This window comes from Arachis ipaensis, chromosome B6 (genome assembly GCF_059453495.1).
Source record: "Arachis ipaensis isolate K30076 ecotype BB chromosome B6, ASM5945349v1, whole genome shotgun sequence".
Taxonomy (NCBI): Eukaryota; Viridiplantae; Streptophyta; class Magnoliopsida; order Fabales; family Fabaceae; genus Arachis; species Arachis ipaensis.
Window position 1 is genome coordinate 18247837 of NC_142441.1, and position 18659 is coordinate 18266495.

Consider the following 18659-nt stretch of genomic DNA (forward strand, 5'->3'; position numbering starts at 1 on the left):
TTCAAAATCATAATAATAATAATAATAATAATAATAATAATAATAATAATAATAATAATAATAATAATAATAATAATAATAAACGTAACTTCTAATTCAATACGCATGATTTGGGTTTAATATATAGCGATTTTGAAATTTCAATCGATTGGATTACAATACCAATCGATTGAAAGCTGAAAAAAACACATTTAGGACACTTTCCAATCGATTGAAGTTTCAAACCAATCGATTGAATTAGAAGTTACGTGCAAAGTTCAATCGATTTTTAGCCGTAACCAATCGATTGAATATTGAGACCAATCGATTGTTTAGCCGTGACCAATCGATTGAATTACATAAATTTAACATTTAATTCATTGTTCAATCGATTGGTTACTTTCACCAATCGATTAATTTATTCAAAACCATACTTACCAGCAATATACAATCCAATCGATTGGGTTAAATTTCAATCGATTGGTTTGATATTCCAATCGATTGGATTTCAGCGAAACACGATTTCATGAATGCTCAAGAACGTCTCGGATCGAATGTAATATTTTAAGAAAATTGGGATCCATGGAGGATATAATTGTTGTTGTTTTTGTATTTGATTGTTAATGAACATGATAAATTTATGATAAATTAATTATTTATAAAATAAAAAATCGTTTTTATAATTATATAAAATATATAGGGTCAATTTATAATTAAAATTAGTTAAAGGCCTATGTAATAGTTGTTAAAAAAAAGTTAAAAAACATGTTTTCTACTTGGACCACTAAGTGGTCCAAAGGTTCCTGGACCACCGAATCCTGAGCCAACACTCATGTAAATAGATAAGAAAAATAGGTAAGTTTATATAATCAATTTAATTTTAATTAAAATAAAATTTTTATTTTAATTATTATTTGTATAATTAATTGATTATAATTTGACATTTGAATAAAATAAAAGCTTAAAATATTTCCTAATATTAACTCTTTTAAAATTGTTCGAATATCTTTTCGAAATTAGAGAATAAATTATTTTTTTTTATATGTTATCATATAATAAATTTAATTGTATATATTTAACATATAAAATAATTTTTCTATATATTTTATTTGAAAAATATAGAGTATTATGTGAATTAAATTTTAAATTATTAATTTATTCATCTTTTTTATCTTTATAAGACTATGAAATATACTTGGTAAATCTTAGAGTATATTTAACATATGTTTTATAAATAAATATTTATTTAAACTTTAACTGTATATTAAATTAATTAAATATATGATTATTTTATATGTTAAAAATATATAAAATAATAAATTTATCATGTAATAATATAAAAAATTAATAATTTATTTTTAAATTTCTAAACAAGTAGCTAATTGCTTAAAGTTAACTAAGAAACTGAAGTTAGGATTAACTTCGGTATGTATTCTTAAGATCTAGTCACTAAAATTTAATGCATAGTTTTAATTAGATTTAATAAATTAGTAAGTACTAATAAGTACATAAGTAAGTACTCACTTTAAAAGTGTTATTTGATGGTCATTTTTTTTTTTCCAAAAAGTTAGGTAATATTTGACAAACTTTTTGTTAATTAATTGGTATTAATAATATGTAAACAGAGAGAGTAAACACTTATATAAATAAATAAGAAACATGGATAAGTTTATATAATTAATTTAATTTTAATTAAAATAAAATATTTATTTTAATTATTATATGTATAATTAATTGATTATAATTTTTATTTTTTAAAACCAAAAGTAACCTAATGCATTAAATAAGCTTAAAATATTCCCTAATATTAATTCCTTGAAAATTATTCCAATATCCTTTGGAAATTAGAGAATAAATTACTTTTTTTTATATATATTATCATATAATAAATTTAATTGTATATATTTAACATATAAAATAATTTTTTTATATATTTTATTTGAATAATATAAAGTAATATGTGAATTAAATTTTAAATTATTAATTTATTGCATCTTTTTAAATTTTATAAGACGATGAAATATACTTGATAATTTTAGAGTATATTTAACATATGTTTTACATTTATTTATTTAAACTTTTACTGCATATTCAATTAATTAAATATATGATTATTTATAGGCTAAAAATATATAAAATAATAAATTTATTATGTAATAATATATAAAAAATAATAATTTATTTTTAAATTTCTAAACAAGTAGCTAATTCGTTAAAGTTAACTAGGAAACTGAAGTTGGGATTAACTTCGGAGTTAGTATTTATTCTTGAGATTTAGTCACTAAAATTCAATGCGTAGTTTTAATTAGATTTGATAAATTAATAAGTACTAATAAGTACTTAAGTAAGTACTCACTTTGTTATTTGATTGTCAAATATTTTTTTTTTTTTTCCAAAAAGTTAGGTAATATTTGAGAAACTTTTTTTTAATTGATTGATACTAATAATATGCAGACAAAGAGAGTAAACACTCATATAAATAAATAAGAAAAATGGATAAGTTTATATAATTAATTTAATTTTAATTAAAATAAAATCTTTATTTTAATTATTATATGTATAATTAATTGATTATAATTTGCACTTTTTAAAACCAAAAGTAACTTAAAATATTTTCTAATATTAATTCCTTGAAAATTATTTCAATATCCTTTGGAAATTAGAGAATAAATTACTTTTTTTTATATATATATTATCATATAATAAATTTAATTGTATATATTTAAAATATAAAATAATTTTTTTATATATTTTATTTGAATAATATAAAGTAATATGTGAATTAAATTTTAAATTATTAATTTATTGCATCTTTTTTAATTTTATAAGACGATGAAATATACTTGATAATCTTAGAGTACATTTAACATATGTTTTATAAACAAATATTTATTTAAACTTTAACGGTATATTCAATTAATTAAATATATGATTATTTTATAGGTTAAAAATATATAAAATAATAAATTTATTATGTAATAATATATAAAAAATAATAATTTATTTTTAAATTTCTAAACAAGCAGCTAATTCGTTAAAGTTAACTAGGAAACTGAAGTTGGAATTAGTTTAGCATTTAGTATTTATTCTTGAGATTTAGTCACTAAAATGTAATGCTTAGTTTTAATTAGATTTGATAAATTAATAAGTACTAATAAGTACTTAAGTAAGTACTCACTTTATTATTTGATTGTCAATTTTTTTTCCCCAAAAAGTTAGGTAATATTTGACAAAGTTTTTGTTAATTGATTGATACTAATAATATGTAAGCAAAGAGAGTAAACACTCATATAAATAAATAAGAAAAATGGATAAGTTTATATAATTAATTTAATTTTAATTAAAATAAAATCTTTAAGTAAGTACTCACTTTAAGTAAGTAATTAATCTATTATATCTATTATATTCTATTTTTATTATATATTATTAATTTTACAACTAAAATATGCTACATATTACTTTTTCATTATAATTGAAATTAAATCTTTTTTTCTAAAATTAAAGAATTCTCTTTTTCTTTTGCTAATTTTACAACTAAAATATTCCACATACCACTCCCTTTTTGTAATTGAAATTAAATATCTCCTTTCAAAATTAAAGAATTATTCTTTCCTCTCTACTAATTTTACAACCAAAATGTGCCACATGTCACCCCCTCGTTGCAATTGAAATCAAATCTTTCCCTCCAAAATTAAAAAGTTCTACCATCTTCCCTCTTCATTTCTCTATCTCTCTCATTCCTTCAACCACTCTATCTCTTGTATATCATTATCAATAGGAATGGCAAAATTCCCCGAGATGCGGGAATCCCTGCGGGGACTGCCCCGAATGGGGATCCTATTGTGGGGAATTTTTTCCGCAAAGATGGGGATGAGGGACAAAATTCTCCCGAAGTAAGCGCCGGGACCCGAACCGGGATCCCCGCCCCATCTCCGCTATTCCCCGAAATTTATGAATTTCCTGAATTATCCTTAATAGTTTATTTCTCATATATGTTTTTTAGTCATTTTTCACACAAACATATATATAGAAACCCAAAACTCCTAATCTTTATTTGCATAACCCTTCTTCAATTTAGAGATCCCTAATGACACTGTCCATACTCCATCCAACCTCTCTACAGCCACCCCCTTGCCACCCTTCTCACTGCATCGTCACACCTCACCGTGCCATCACCCTTACCGCGTCGTAATTTCTATTTGCGGCGTTCCTTTTTGTAACTCTGCTATCGTGTCCATTCTCTTCTCTGTTGCTGCGTCTCCCACCTCGTCCACTACTTTGTCCTTTGACTCGTCGTTGCGTCCCCCCATTACATCATTTCGAAAGAAGTCACCATCGTGTCATTTAGACTTTTTGTATAAAATCTTGCAATTTTGTATAAGATAGATACTTGCAGCTCTATTCATATAGAAATTAATAATTAGCTAGAACTATTATGCAGATGGGGAATGGAGTCCCCGCGGAGAATGGGACCCCGTGGGGAATGGAGATGGGGAGCAATATTCCCACGGCGGGGAATGGGGACAGGGATGGGGAGCAAATATGAGGGCGGGGATGGGGAGGAGGGAGGCATCCCCGCCCCCATCCTGCCCCCATTGACATCCCTAATTATCAATGACTAATTACGAATTTGACAATCAAAATGTGTAACATCACATTCTTTAATTGTATTAAAATTAAAATTGAAATACTAAAATAGAAATTGAAATTAAAATATACTTATATTATGTATCATATATCATATATTACTATCTAATTTAATAACCAAATGTGTCACATCACACTTTTTTATTAAAATTGAGTCAAAATGTATCACATGTCACTCCTTCGTTGTAATTGAAATCAAATCTTTTCCTCCAAAATCAAAGAGTTCTCCCCTCCTCCCTCTTCATTTCTCTATCTCTCTCATTCCTTAAACCACTCTATCTCTTTTATATATCATTATCAATGATTAATTACGAATTTGACAATCAAAATGTGCAACATGATATTCTTTAATTGCATTAAAATTAATATTGAAATACTAAAATTGAAATTGAAATGTACTTATATTGTGTATCATATATCATATATTACTATGAATACTATCTAATTTAATAACCAAATGTGTCACATGTCACTCCTTTATTGCAATTAAAATCAAATGTTTCCCTCCAAAATTAAAGAGTTCTCCTCTCCTCCCTCTTCATTTCTCTATCTCTCTCACTCCTTTAACCACTCTATCTCTTTTATATATCATTATCAATGACTAATTATGAATTTGACAATCAAAATGTACACCATGACATTCTTTAATTGTATTAAAATTAAAATTGAAATACTAAAATTGAAATTAAAATTGAAATATACCTATATTACGTATCATATATTACTATCTAATTTAATAACCATATATGTCGCATGACACTCTCTTCTTAAAATTGAGAGAAAATTAATAAACTCTCACCCTAAATTCTCTTATCTACCTCTATTTTCCTATTTCTCTCTACTATTTTCACTCTATATATAATTTATATTTTATATTAGTAATTTGACAAATCAAAATATGTCATCCGATATTTTTTATTACAATTAAAATAAAATTTTTCTTCCAAAATTAACAAACTATCACTCTCATTCTTCATCTTTATCTTTCTCTCTCTTTTCTCTCATTCTCTATTTTTTTACCTTTTTATTCTACAGAAAATAAAATTAACAAAATAATATAATTCAAATAAAAAATATTATTATTATATATACATATTTTTAAATTTTTTATTTAGTTTTAAATTTTCACCGCTTATCTTTCTAATCTATATTTTCATTTCTCTTCTTTCAAATATTTATTACATATAACTTGGAGAGAATACTAATATTATAATTAAAATTTAAAATCAAGATTCAATTGTTTAAAAAAAATTAATTTTGAGTTAATTTTATAACTATCAATATAATTTTTTTATACTAATATCTAATTATATTTTTTATATACATAGAGAGAAAAATATTATTTTTAAATAGCAAGTATAAAGATTAATTATTTTTATTTGTGCAACAGACTTAACACCTAATTAAATGTAAAAGTATACACGTTAAATTGTTTCAAATTTTAGATAACGAATGTTAAAATTAATTATTAATAAAAAAAACTTTTTCATATAAAAATAATAACTACAAACTTATTATGTGATTTTTTATCTATAAAGACCTTGGTCTTCTTAGGCAGAGACTTTGTCAACCTACGACTTTTTTTTTTTGTAAAATTAGTTTAGTTGTATAAATCTTTTGTTTCATGCATAATCTATACTGTTAGGACAAAGTGGACTATAGTTTTAAAAAATTTATATTTCTGTAATATTATTACGGATAAAAATACTAATTGGTACTAATAATAATATGTAGGTAGAGAGAGTGAATACTCATATGAATAAATAAGAAAAATGCGTAAGTTTATATAATCAATTTAATTTTAATTAAACTAAAATCTTTATTTTAATTATTATTTGTTAATTAATTACTAATAATATGTAGGTAGAGAGACAATAAATACTCAAATAAATAAATGAGAAAAAGGGTTAAGTTTATATAATCAATTTAATTTGATAAAAAATTACAATAATAATAATTATTTGTGTAATTAATTAATTAATTATAATTCGACACTTTTTAAAACCAAAAGTAGTTTAATGCATTGAATAAAGTAAAAGTCTAAAATATTTCTATATATTATTGAATAATAAATTAATTATATATGTGTTTAACATATGAAATAAATATCCCTATATATTTTATTTAAATATAGAGTATTATGTGAATTAAATTCTAAAGAATTAATTTATTACATTATTTTTATCCTCACGAGACTGTAAAACATTTGGTGGTTTTAGAGTATATTTAATGCATATTTCAAAATCTTATTTTTATTTAATTAATTTATTATATTCTTGAGACCTACGCTAAAATTTGATGTGTAGTTTTAGAACTGGTGAATTAGTAAATTACAATACTACATTACTCTTTAAAGTAATTGGGCTTCTTCTAGGCTAATCCATTTATCCATGCATAGTGTGACCTTTATATAGAAAGTTAGCTTGTGTGTATACAAAATGTCAAGAGCAGAGGGCTAAAGGGGAAAAGTTGTAAGCGATTGGGTCAAACACTGACCTCCTCTAATTTATTGTCACAACTCATCACAAGAAGTTCGTTGGTGGTTTGGTGTCCTTTAAATGATTTATTATATTGTAGCGGAAGTTAGTTAAATTTGAAGAAATCCAAAAGAATATGTAACGTAGAGTTAGTTATAGTGAAAAAATAGAGAGTTGTTATGCGGTAAAGAATTAAAAATTTCCATGAGAGTACAGTAGTTGACTCCAAATTATGTTTCATGAAGCAAAGATATAATTTAAGGACAGCAGCCTAGAATATCCAATGGAGGGGTTGTGATTCTTTTCTGATGTTCCCATTTAAACCTAATTTCCTATATCTATTTCTCTTGTATGAAAGAAATTAGAAGTTTGTTGTATAATTTTTTTTCCTTTTATCGGATGATTCACTTTAATAATATGAGTTAGCTTACCATCTACTGTCTCTTTGTTGTTATGCGAACCTCACTATTTATAAGATCTTTAATCCAACTTATTATATACACATATATCCCACTTTATTTATTTTTTCTTTTTTTTTTCTCGATGGTTCCGAGGTCAGCGTCTCAAGTTCAGTGTTGTATTATTGTGCAACAAACGATGATAGCAGACACTCAAAAGAAAAGACAAAATGTATGCAAAGAAGGGAGGAATAATAACCAGGCTGATTCACCTACAACAGTGATTTGATTGGAACAATACACGATTTTAAAAAATGTGATTGGAAAATAAGCACTACTTATATTCTATTGGCTCCTCATACTTTTCTTTTAGGGATCTCGCTAGGGAGACAATGGATTATTTGTACAATGTGGGTTCACTAAGGATCGAATTCTTGACCTTTCAGATCTAGCATTCTAATATCATGTATGATACCACTCATTCCAAAAGCTTCAACTGATGAGAAAGAGTAACAGTAATGATTATATCTCTAATACTCCCTAAACCTCCATTGTACACATTGTATAAATATTCTATTGGCTCCTCATACTTTTCTTTTAGTTTAACAACCAAATGCAAAGAATATTACATTTCGACTCCATTTGGAAGAGAGATTAAAATGGAAAGATAAAGATTTGGAGATAGAAATTGAGAGACAAAAATTAAATTAAATTTTTATATTATATTTTGTGTAAAGTGTATAGAATTGAGTTATGTTTTAATATTCTATTTTGTTGGGAATAATACACCATTTCTCCTTGAGAAAATATCTTTTACAAAGAAATAAAATAGACACAATCACAACACAAGAATTTAACGTGGAAAACTCCAATTACTGGAGAAAAAAAACCACGACCGTTGTCAAATGACAACCAAAGAATATCACTATGTGAAAATTGTTACAATACATAGACTTCTTTCTCTCTAACACCGGCACCCCAGTACACCCACACTCTCAAAGCAAATATTTAACTACACCTCACAACACTCTCTAATCAAAGAGTATAGAGGAAAAAAAAAAGTCAAATACAAGCTTTAAGTGTTTCCGACTGGTGCAAAAAATATGGAGAATTTAGCCTCATATTTATAGCCTAGGCCACCCACTCCATTTGCTATCCTAAGCAATGTGGGACTAATTCAACCAAATCCTAACAAGCTCCACCTTGATTGAAATAGTCACACATCTTCAGCTTCCATAGTCAACACTGACAATTCTTTGCTGCCATTGTCTATACCGACAATCATAGTTCAGAGAACTATCATACTCCACCATGAAAGTATACTCACTTGGAATTAGACCACTCCAAGCATTTCGCCTTGGTACAGATCGAAACCTTGCTGAAAATTCATGGTGCAACTTCCAAATTGGCTTTTCCTGGAAGTTCTTCAGCCATCGACATAACTCCGCCATACACCTTGCATCTCAACGCCAACCAATGCCCGTGTGCAATTGTGGACCTGATTGCCACAACTTATCCTTATCCATGGCAGTGCGGCAATACCATGAGGATACTTCTTATCTTCTAGAGAACATCATCTTCAACGCCTTGTGCAAACCTGACTGTATCAACACATCCTTGACTTGTATTTGCCACAAGCCAAAATTGATTCTTCCATCAAATTTCTCTATTTCAAGCTTCACAGCACTTGAATATCCTGACATTGTTGCAACCGTATACTGGAATAGTATAACTCAACTGTAGACCGTGCACTAGGAAGGGTCCCCAGGAAAGAGAGGTGGGTCACAATGGACACACTTAAATACCAAGTCTTTCCTTAGCCAGAACATTTCCAAACTACACTCTCACAGTGTCACACTGCCTTCCAGCAACAACAACAGCAACCAAAGATCAACCTCAAGCCACAGGACAAAATTCTTTTCTGATGTGGAAGGTCAGACTAGGCTGCAACCACAGAGCATACTAAGAATAAATCCCACCGAACCGAAGCTCTGATACCACATGTTGGAAATAATACACCATTTTCCCTTGAGAAAATACCTTTCACAGAGAAATAAAATAGACACAATCACAACACAAGAATTTAACGTGGAAAACCCCAATTACTGGAGAAAAAAATCACGACCGTTGTCAAATGACAACCAAAGAATATCACTATGTGAAAATTGTTACAACACATAGACTTCTTTCTCTCTAACTCTGGCACCCCAGTACACCCACACTCTCAAAGCAAATATTTAACTACACCTCACAACACTCTCTAATCAAAGAGTATAGAAAAAAAGAAAAGTCAAATACAAGCTTTAAGTGTTTCCGACTGATGCAAAAAATATGGAGAACTTAGCCTCATATTTATAGCCTAAGCCACCTACTCCATTTGCTATCCTAAGCAATGTGGGACTAATTCAACCAAATTCTAACATATTTGATTTAAGATGAATACATTTATCATCTCCTGAGTACACGGATTCGGATTCGAAAAAAACCTAACAACAATTCACAAACGAGAATCAATCCTAATCATTAAATCTAGAAAACACGAATATTTTAAGTTTATGACAGGACTAATTAACAATTTGAACATTTGACAATAATACTTTTTCTTTCTTCTACTATAAATTAATCCTAAACACATTAAAACAAAATCATCCTCAAACCTTAAATAATGTCAACATGAAACCAGCAACAAATATTATAAATAGAACCAACAATAACATGTACAATTATTGGGTTCTAATTTCAGCTTCTACCTTCTCAATTTTTCAAGTCATTTACCCTCACTTGGTCAACATTCTCGGTAGAAGTCACCCTTCTACTGACATCTTCTTGTCCAATGTCAGCCCAGACAAACAAACCACACCACCTCTTTCCACTTACATTGTAGTTAGGATACCCAAAGAATGACTTGTTAGGGTTAGACTCTGTTGTAGACTACCGGAGAACAGGACGGCAGCCACAACCACACTACTGTTGAACACTCGATGTTCTACTTCGATTGAGAATCTTTGTGTTGGACCGCATAGAACTCTGGCTCCCACTTGCAATCAAGATCCTAAAATCAGAAGAGAGCACAACGAGTAAGAAGATGAAGAACAAAAAAAAAATGAGAAGAAGAAGAAGAAGGAAGAAAAAAAATTTAAATTATAAAAGGGGACAAGGACCATATTAAAGCTAATCAAATTTTATGTTATATCATCTGATTATTATTGTGTCCAGCATGATAAGAATTGGCCACATCACTAATAGTGTTAGTGCTTCTGTGATGGAAAAAGGAAAAAGGATTAATATGATGTATTTTTTTAAATTTAAAAAATTAATTTAGTGCAATTAAAATTTCAAAGATTAAATCAGTACAATTCATCAATCTCAAAACTCAAAGTAAAACTTAACTCAACTTACCACGTTAGCTCCAAAAAAAAAAAATGAACGAGTGATCAATTTGTTTTCATGTTGTTTGTCTTAGGACTTGGTCTTAGTTATTGAGACTTGGTAGCTGAAATTTAATTTACTATGCCTTTTAGAACTAGTAAGTACATCTATCATATTATATTTTTTGGTCGCCTCTCTTCCAAGTTTATCTATTATTTGACGACCAAACATGTTGTAGTTTATACTATTTATATACTGTAATATGAAAAATTCCTAGAGCAGCTGTTGGGAAAAAAAGAATATAGAGTTTGTTTGGGTGAGTTTTAAAAAAAAAAAGATTTTTTTTAATTATTTTTTTTAAAAAGATCTTATGAAAAAAGTAAAAGTAATTTTATATTTGGGTATCTTATGCAAAAAGATTTTTTTATCTATCAATTATGTTTGAGTATAACGATATAAAAATATTTTTTTGTTTATTTATTACATGAAAAACATCTTTTTTTTAAAAAAAAAAGATCTTTTAAAAAAATGTAAATTACATCTTCTCAAAAAAAATATTTTTTTTTTATTTTTTTAATACTTTTATTTTTACTATTAAAAATTTAACAAATATGTTAAAAAATAAAAAAATCTTTTTTATTAAAAAAATATTTTTTTATCAAAATAATAACGCCAAACAAACACGTAGTCATAAGAAAAAGAAAACAGACCTTTTCAGATTCACATATGTATGTCCCCAAATTGAACAAATGGCGATCCAATAATATTTGTGAGCTGATTGCTTGCTTCTTCTACTAATTTGACAGTAAAATATTATGCCCATAATATTCTGTGACGTTGCTAGACTTAATTAATCCTTCTTGAGAAAGATAATCATATTATTTTAGCTACAAATTGTGGCCTTAGCTATACGCAGTTATAATAATAACAATCACAATAATCAACGTAGAAAAACAATAATAACAAGTAACAACTTTTAATTGGCAAAGGAAAAAATATATTCGTCAGATGAACTCCTCTTTTTATAAGCTGTTATACTAAATTTAATAATTTAAATAAATGACAAATAGATTTCTCATTATATTTTTGGGTCGATCTTGTTAAGGATATAATAAAAATCAGTTATTAATTTTAAAAAATTGCACATCCAAAAATTTAAAGACTGAATATTAAAAATTTTAAATTTTACTGATATAAAAAAAAATTAAAAAATTTCTTTTGTTTAAATAAAAAAAAATCATAATAAAGTAAAATTAGTCTTATTTACATTATATGTAAATTAAAATGTACATTATATATAAAATAATAAATTTATCCTTATCATAAAATAAAATATACATATTTTTATTTATTTATTTTTATTATATTTTATAAATATTATAAAATATTATCATTTTATATATATTTGATTTAAATTATTTATCTAATATATATAATATTTAAATGTGAATCTTTATTATAATAATATATTAGATCTAAATTTATATTAATAATTGTTAATAATAAGGGCAATTTACGCATCTAAATTGTTTGACTCTCAATATTACGCAAATACATTGTTTCCAAATTTAATACGCAAATGCATTGTTTCACTATTTTATATAAACCGCTACTGGCAGTAGCGGTTTACAGGTGTGCATAAACCGCTACAACCAGCCGCGGTTTATGTGTGTGAGTGTGTGAGTGTAAACCGCTGCTGCCAGCAGCGGTTTACGTGCGTGTGTGAGTGTAAACCGCTACTGCCAGTAGCGGTTTACGTGTATGTGTGTATACTATTTAAATAATATTATAAATAAAAAATTTAATTTATCATTTCACAATATAATTTAAAAAATATAAATATGCATGTAATAAATTTTTTATTTGTATTTATTATTAAAATGAGATTAAATAGCAAATCAAAGAGTGAGTACTCACAGAGTACTAAAATATATAAACTAAGACTAAATTTTTTTTTTATCTTCATCCCTTCTAAAACTCATGAATGATAAAATAATTTATTTTTAGTAAAAAATCCACTAAAGCATACACTTTTTCTTTAAAAATTACTTCATTTTTTATCCATATAAATCATATGATTGCAAAAAATATATACTCCGTTTTCTTTCTCTCAATTTTTTTGTAACTTAATTTAGCGGTTTCTGTGTTCTTCTAGCGGTTTAAGTTGATTAGAAAAATGTTTGTTTATGCTAAATTAAGTTACAAAAAAATTGAGAGAAAGAAAACGGAGTATATATTTTTTGCAATCATATGATTTATATAGATAAAAAATGAAGTAATTTTTAAAGAAAAAGTGTATGATTTAGTGAATTTTTTACTAAAAATAAATTATTTTATCATTCATGAGTTTTAGAAGGGATGAAGATAAAAAAAAATTTAGTCTTAGTTTATATATTTTAGTACTCTGTGAGTACTCACTCTTTGATTTGCTATTTAATCTCATTTTAATAATAAATACAAATAAAAAATTATTACATGCATATTTATATTTTTTATTTTATTCATCAAAATTATGATGCTATCACTATTATTTATCTAATTAATCAACTGTAAAATACAAATAATTTTTATTTTTTGGTATAAGACAACAAAGTTGCACAAATAAAAAAAATCATTTAGCTAGAACCTCAAATGCAAATCAGCAGCAAAGAACACAACCCATTTTTCAAACTCTCCAATCTCCTTTGTATGGTTGATATAAATAAAAGAGAATGAATGATTTTTAAAGAGTAAAATATATAATTTAGTAAACTTTTGGCTAAAAATAAATTATTTTATTATTTACAAATTTTAAAAGAGATGAGAATAAAAAAAATTAGTCTTGCTTTATATAATTCAATACTTTGAAGACTGTATTTTTATTTGTAATTTGGTCTCACTTCTAATAATAAATACAAATAAAAAATTTATTACATGCATATTTATATTTTTTAAATTATATTGTGAAATGATAAATTAAATTTTTATTTATAATATTATTTAAATAGTATACACACACATACACGTAAACCGCTACTGGCAGTAGCGGTTTACACTCACACACACGCACGTAAACCGCTACTGCCAGTAGCGGTTTACACTCACATACACACGCACGTAAACCGCTGCTGACTCACACACTCACACACATAAACCGCGGCTGGTTGTAGCGGTTTATGCACATCTGTAAACCGCTACTGCCAGTAGCGGTTTACATAAAATAGTGAAACAATGCATTTGCGTATTAAATTTGGAAACAATGTATTTGTGTAATATTAAGGGTCAAACAATTTAGATGCGTAAATTACCCTTTTTTTTATGAAACCCACACAAAAAAATTTTCTTTTTTAGTTTTTATATTTTTAAACAAAAAATAAAATTTCATTCATATTTTCTATCTTTTTTTTTCTCTATTTTCTTTCAAACCAAACAATACCTTACCGTAGATAATTGTATTGATTCAGTTTTCATATGAAATTTGATGTGTAGTGTGTGTCGTTACATAGATTGAAATCAGTTATCTGCTCACTATCTTATTCACATTCATATTCCACCAATAAAATGGGACATTTGTAAAAAAAGTTATAAAATCAACAAAAATTTAAATAAATATACTTTTAACTCAATATAAATAAAAATATAATAATGAGACATGTGATCTTTTTGTTTTGAGTAATGTCAATTAAGAAGATATAATAAAACAATAATAATTTAAAGTTATTTTATTTAATGTAATACATTAATAATTTTATACATATAATATTTATAATTAAATATTTATTAATTATATCTAAAAAAAAAATAAATAGGTCCCTGAACTTTTTATTTGTAGATATTTTACTCCTTCAAGATTGAAAAATACAAAACGATCTATGACCATTCAAAACGCCTGACATATGGATCCTTCCATTCAATCTGCTCTCTAATGTCAAACGGACAAGGCTGATGTGATGCCTGTGTGTCCATTACGGAGTGATGTGTCCGTTACGGTGTCAATGTGTCATGTACACAGAAGGTTGAAGGACAACTAGGTCTTTGTACTTCTAAAACGACGACGTTCTGGGAGGTGCCCTAACTCTTCAAATTGGTTTCAAATGCCATTACAGCTGTATAGATAGGGGATTTTTGTGTGTTAAGGATCTGTTCTATGGTCAGTGAAGGCGGTTTCTCAAGCACGCAACGAGTCCGATTGCCGTCTACACTCGTTGCATGGAAGATGGAGACGAGAAGGACGGCATTGCTTTGATGTGCAAACGTGGAGTTATGCTATATTGTAACAGTACAGGACACCAACTAATCCTAACCGATTGTTTCTTGGGTGCCCCTTCTTCAAGGTAACATAGTTCTGTAAATCTTGAAGCAGGTTCATGTATTTAATTGAATTTTGATTTTCTTTTCGATCTTGCAGTTGAAAAATTCATCCCACTGTAAGTTCTTTGTCTAGCTTGACGTTGCAAAAATTGGGGATACAGAAAAGTTAATTTGTGACAATGAGGTTGACGACATGGAGCAGTACTTGTGCAACAATAAAGTAGAATAGAGACTGGTTAAGTTGGAGAGGAAGCTTGCTTATCTAGAGAGGAAGAAAAAAACTAATCTGTTGGTGGTTAATTCTTGTGTGTTTGTTTGTAATTTGTGTTCCTGTTGTTGTAATTAAGTGTTCAAAAATAGATAACCAAAGAATTTGTGCATTGTTGTTGTGATGAACTATGACTGGAGTTGACAGAATGTAGTTTTTATCCTTTGATAAATGATAATATTTTATGCTGTAATATCATGTGTTTAAATAGCTATATATAATATCTTGTTGATGATCTATCTATGTGAAATTTATTAAATAATTTGGTTCATGAAATATTGAACCATAAGATATGATAAGTTTGAAGGATTACAATCCTAACAAAATAACATAACATAACATAGTTGGTCACCACCTGAACACTAAAACTTTGCCAAAAAGATACTAGAATGCATAACGCACAAAAAAAAAAGGCTTAATCTCAAGTTTCACATCAACTACAACTGATTTCCTAAAATAATTACATCATTTCTTGGAATTGTTAACTCCTGGGGTGGGAATGAACTTAAACATCCTTTGAGTTTCAGTGCTTGTTGCAGACAAAGTCTCCTCAGATGATCCTCTACTAACTCTTGCATTTGATTGCTGTGGTGCTGAAACATGTTGTTGTTTGTCAATAGCATTTTTCCTAATTGGTTGTTTTGGTCTCAAAGTACTGTTGGTTGGCCTTGCTGAAACTTGGGCTGGAGGCTTAAATGGTACTTAGCCTTTCCTTGTAGGAACTGCAGAAACAAGTACAAATGAGGCTTTTGGAGCAGGTTGTTGTTGGGTCACATTTGGAGTTGTGATAGCATGTAAATGGATATGTAGTTGCTTGAGATATTCAATCAGTAAGTTCAAGATAAGTTCTACATAATTTCTCAAATAGATATGCACTTTTTATGATTTACCCCAATAGAAGGCTGGCCAGTGGGGTTCTGATCAGAATGGTTCTGGTTGGTTGCCTTAGCTGCATTTTGTTCTTCACCCTGAAATACTATGTTGATGTCATGAATGAAGGGAGACACTAAAGTCCTCAAGTAAAGTTAAAAAATATAACTTGGTCCCTTAGAAATGTGAAAACAGATAACTAAATCCTTTAATTTGTTATTAGGGGGATAGAAACAACCTTCAAGTTGTCAAGTTCCTCTGCATGGGGGCTAATCGTAAGAGTAGTAAAACCACAAGTGAAAGGCTTTTATTGTTATTATTCATTGGTTTCTTCATCTTTGGTTTTTAATTTGGGTTCGATGGCACACCCTTGCATGTTTTATAGTTGTGTTCCCTCTGACCACACTTGCTACATGTCCCATAAAAACTCCTCTTCAATTTTTTACCTTCAATTACAGTCTCTACTAGGTCTTTTTGCTTATTATGGACCTTTAGACGACCAATTGGTCTCTTAATGGTTGGTTGGCGTAGGCCTAGTTTGATCAGTCCTTGTCCAGAACTCTTCACTGGTTACTGGTTGGATGAAATGTTCATAAGTCTTCTTCGGAGATTCCATGCATAACTATGGATGCAAGTAATCTTCAAAGTTATCATGTCTTTTCCTAATTGCAGCTACGGCATGAGTACACGGCATTCATTTTTCACAAAAACCCTAACAACAAAGTAAAAACAATTCATGTAAGGATAACACCAAATACAATTTCAAATAATGATAATACCAACAATAAAGTAAAGACAATTCAAGTAAGGATAACACCAAAATATAATTTACAGTGATAATAATAACAATAACGAAGAAAATATAAATCCACACTGATCAGTAAGTTGTCACCTATTACAAGTGCATGTATGCTTGATCAGATCCACGTCCAATTTAGAGCCCTTGTAGGTGACCTCAAAATGTTTGGGCTCGTTATCACCAATCCACTCTGTAGTCTATTTGTTGCTTGGTTTGACAAGTCGATTCAACCTCTTTTCTTGAACTAGTGTAAGCTTTTTATGATGGCACTCTATCAGTCTCTTGTGTTGAACCATAGGCTTCATGAGATAGCATCGCAATTTTTCGCACATTGTGAGAAATAGGTTTACACCTGTACTTGACAATTTTCACATTGAAATAGGCTCTCACCCATGTTGCAGGATCAAATTTCATCAGCTATGACTGGACATCCTTATTAACTTCCTTCAGCTTATCCATGGTTGCCTTGAACTCAGGGACAGTGGTACACCTTGCACAATTCTACACAATTTTCTTAATGTACAAGTCTTGAATCGGTTGATAAAATTCTTCCACATGTGTATGACACAATTCTGAATATGTGCATTCGGCATTATGTCTTTCAATGCATGGAATAGACCCTTACAAGTTATTCATTCGATTAATTGAATCAGAAAGTGGCATGATCAAATTTCATGAACTAAATGAAATTAACTACAGAAAGTCAGAAACTGAGGTACTAACCTTTTGCTGGTCGGACATAAAATTTCAATCATAATGTTGTACATCTCCAATATCCTCTTGTAAAAAGGTAAGAAACCACGTTCATGACTCATTCGATTCAGATCTTGCCACCGCAAAGACAATCACATAAAACTGATTGTTAGCATTCTATGCCATAGCAGAGAGTAATTGACCTCCATGATAGGTCTTGAAAAATGCTCCATTCAAATAAATCAAGAGTTTGTATTCACTCTTAAATCCAAACTTGCAGGCATCGAAACATATATACATTTTGTCAAAGGTAGGGGGTGACTGTGGCATGAGAATAACATCTAGCAAGGTAGTAGATCTTATATTGCTTCTATGTATCTCCATCAAGTAGTCCATCAGCTTCTCATATTGTTCCATCTCGTTTCTATAATCCTGTCTTTTGCTTTTCTTACAGCTCTATAAACCATTTTAAGGTGTACAGCAAGATCAAACTCTTCTCTTAAAAAATCAATAACTTCATGTGTTGTCATGTGGGGATGGATGGTCATCCTTTTCTCCACCTTCTTGCTGATCCAGTGTTGGTCAGCTGTATTGCTTCCTAGGTATCTTGCACATATATGCTCATTCCTATATGTTTTCACTTGGAAGCACTGCAGTTGTTTATTATAGGAGAAATGGAAAATCCAAGGAAAATTCTCACCCTTGCAGTCAACTCTAACCTTTTCTTTGTCATATTTTATCCAGACTAACTCCCTCCCCTCAACAATAAACAAATCCTTCACAACCTTCTTAAACCTCTTAATTGTAGCAAATCTTGTGCCAAGCTCAAATCTTCCTTCTCCGAAACCATACTGTTCATCAAACTCAGG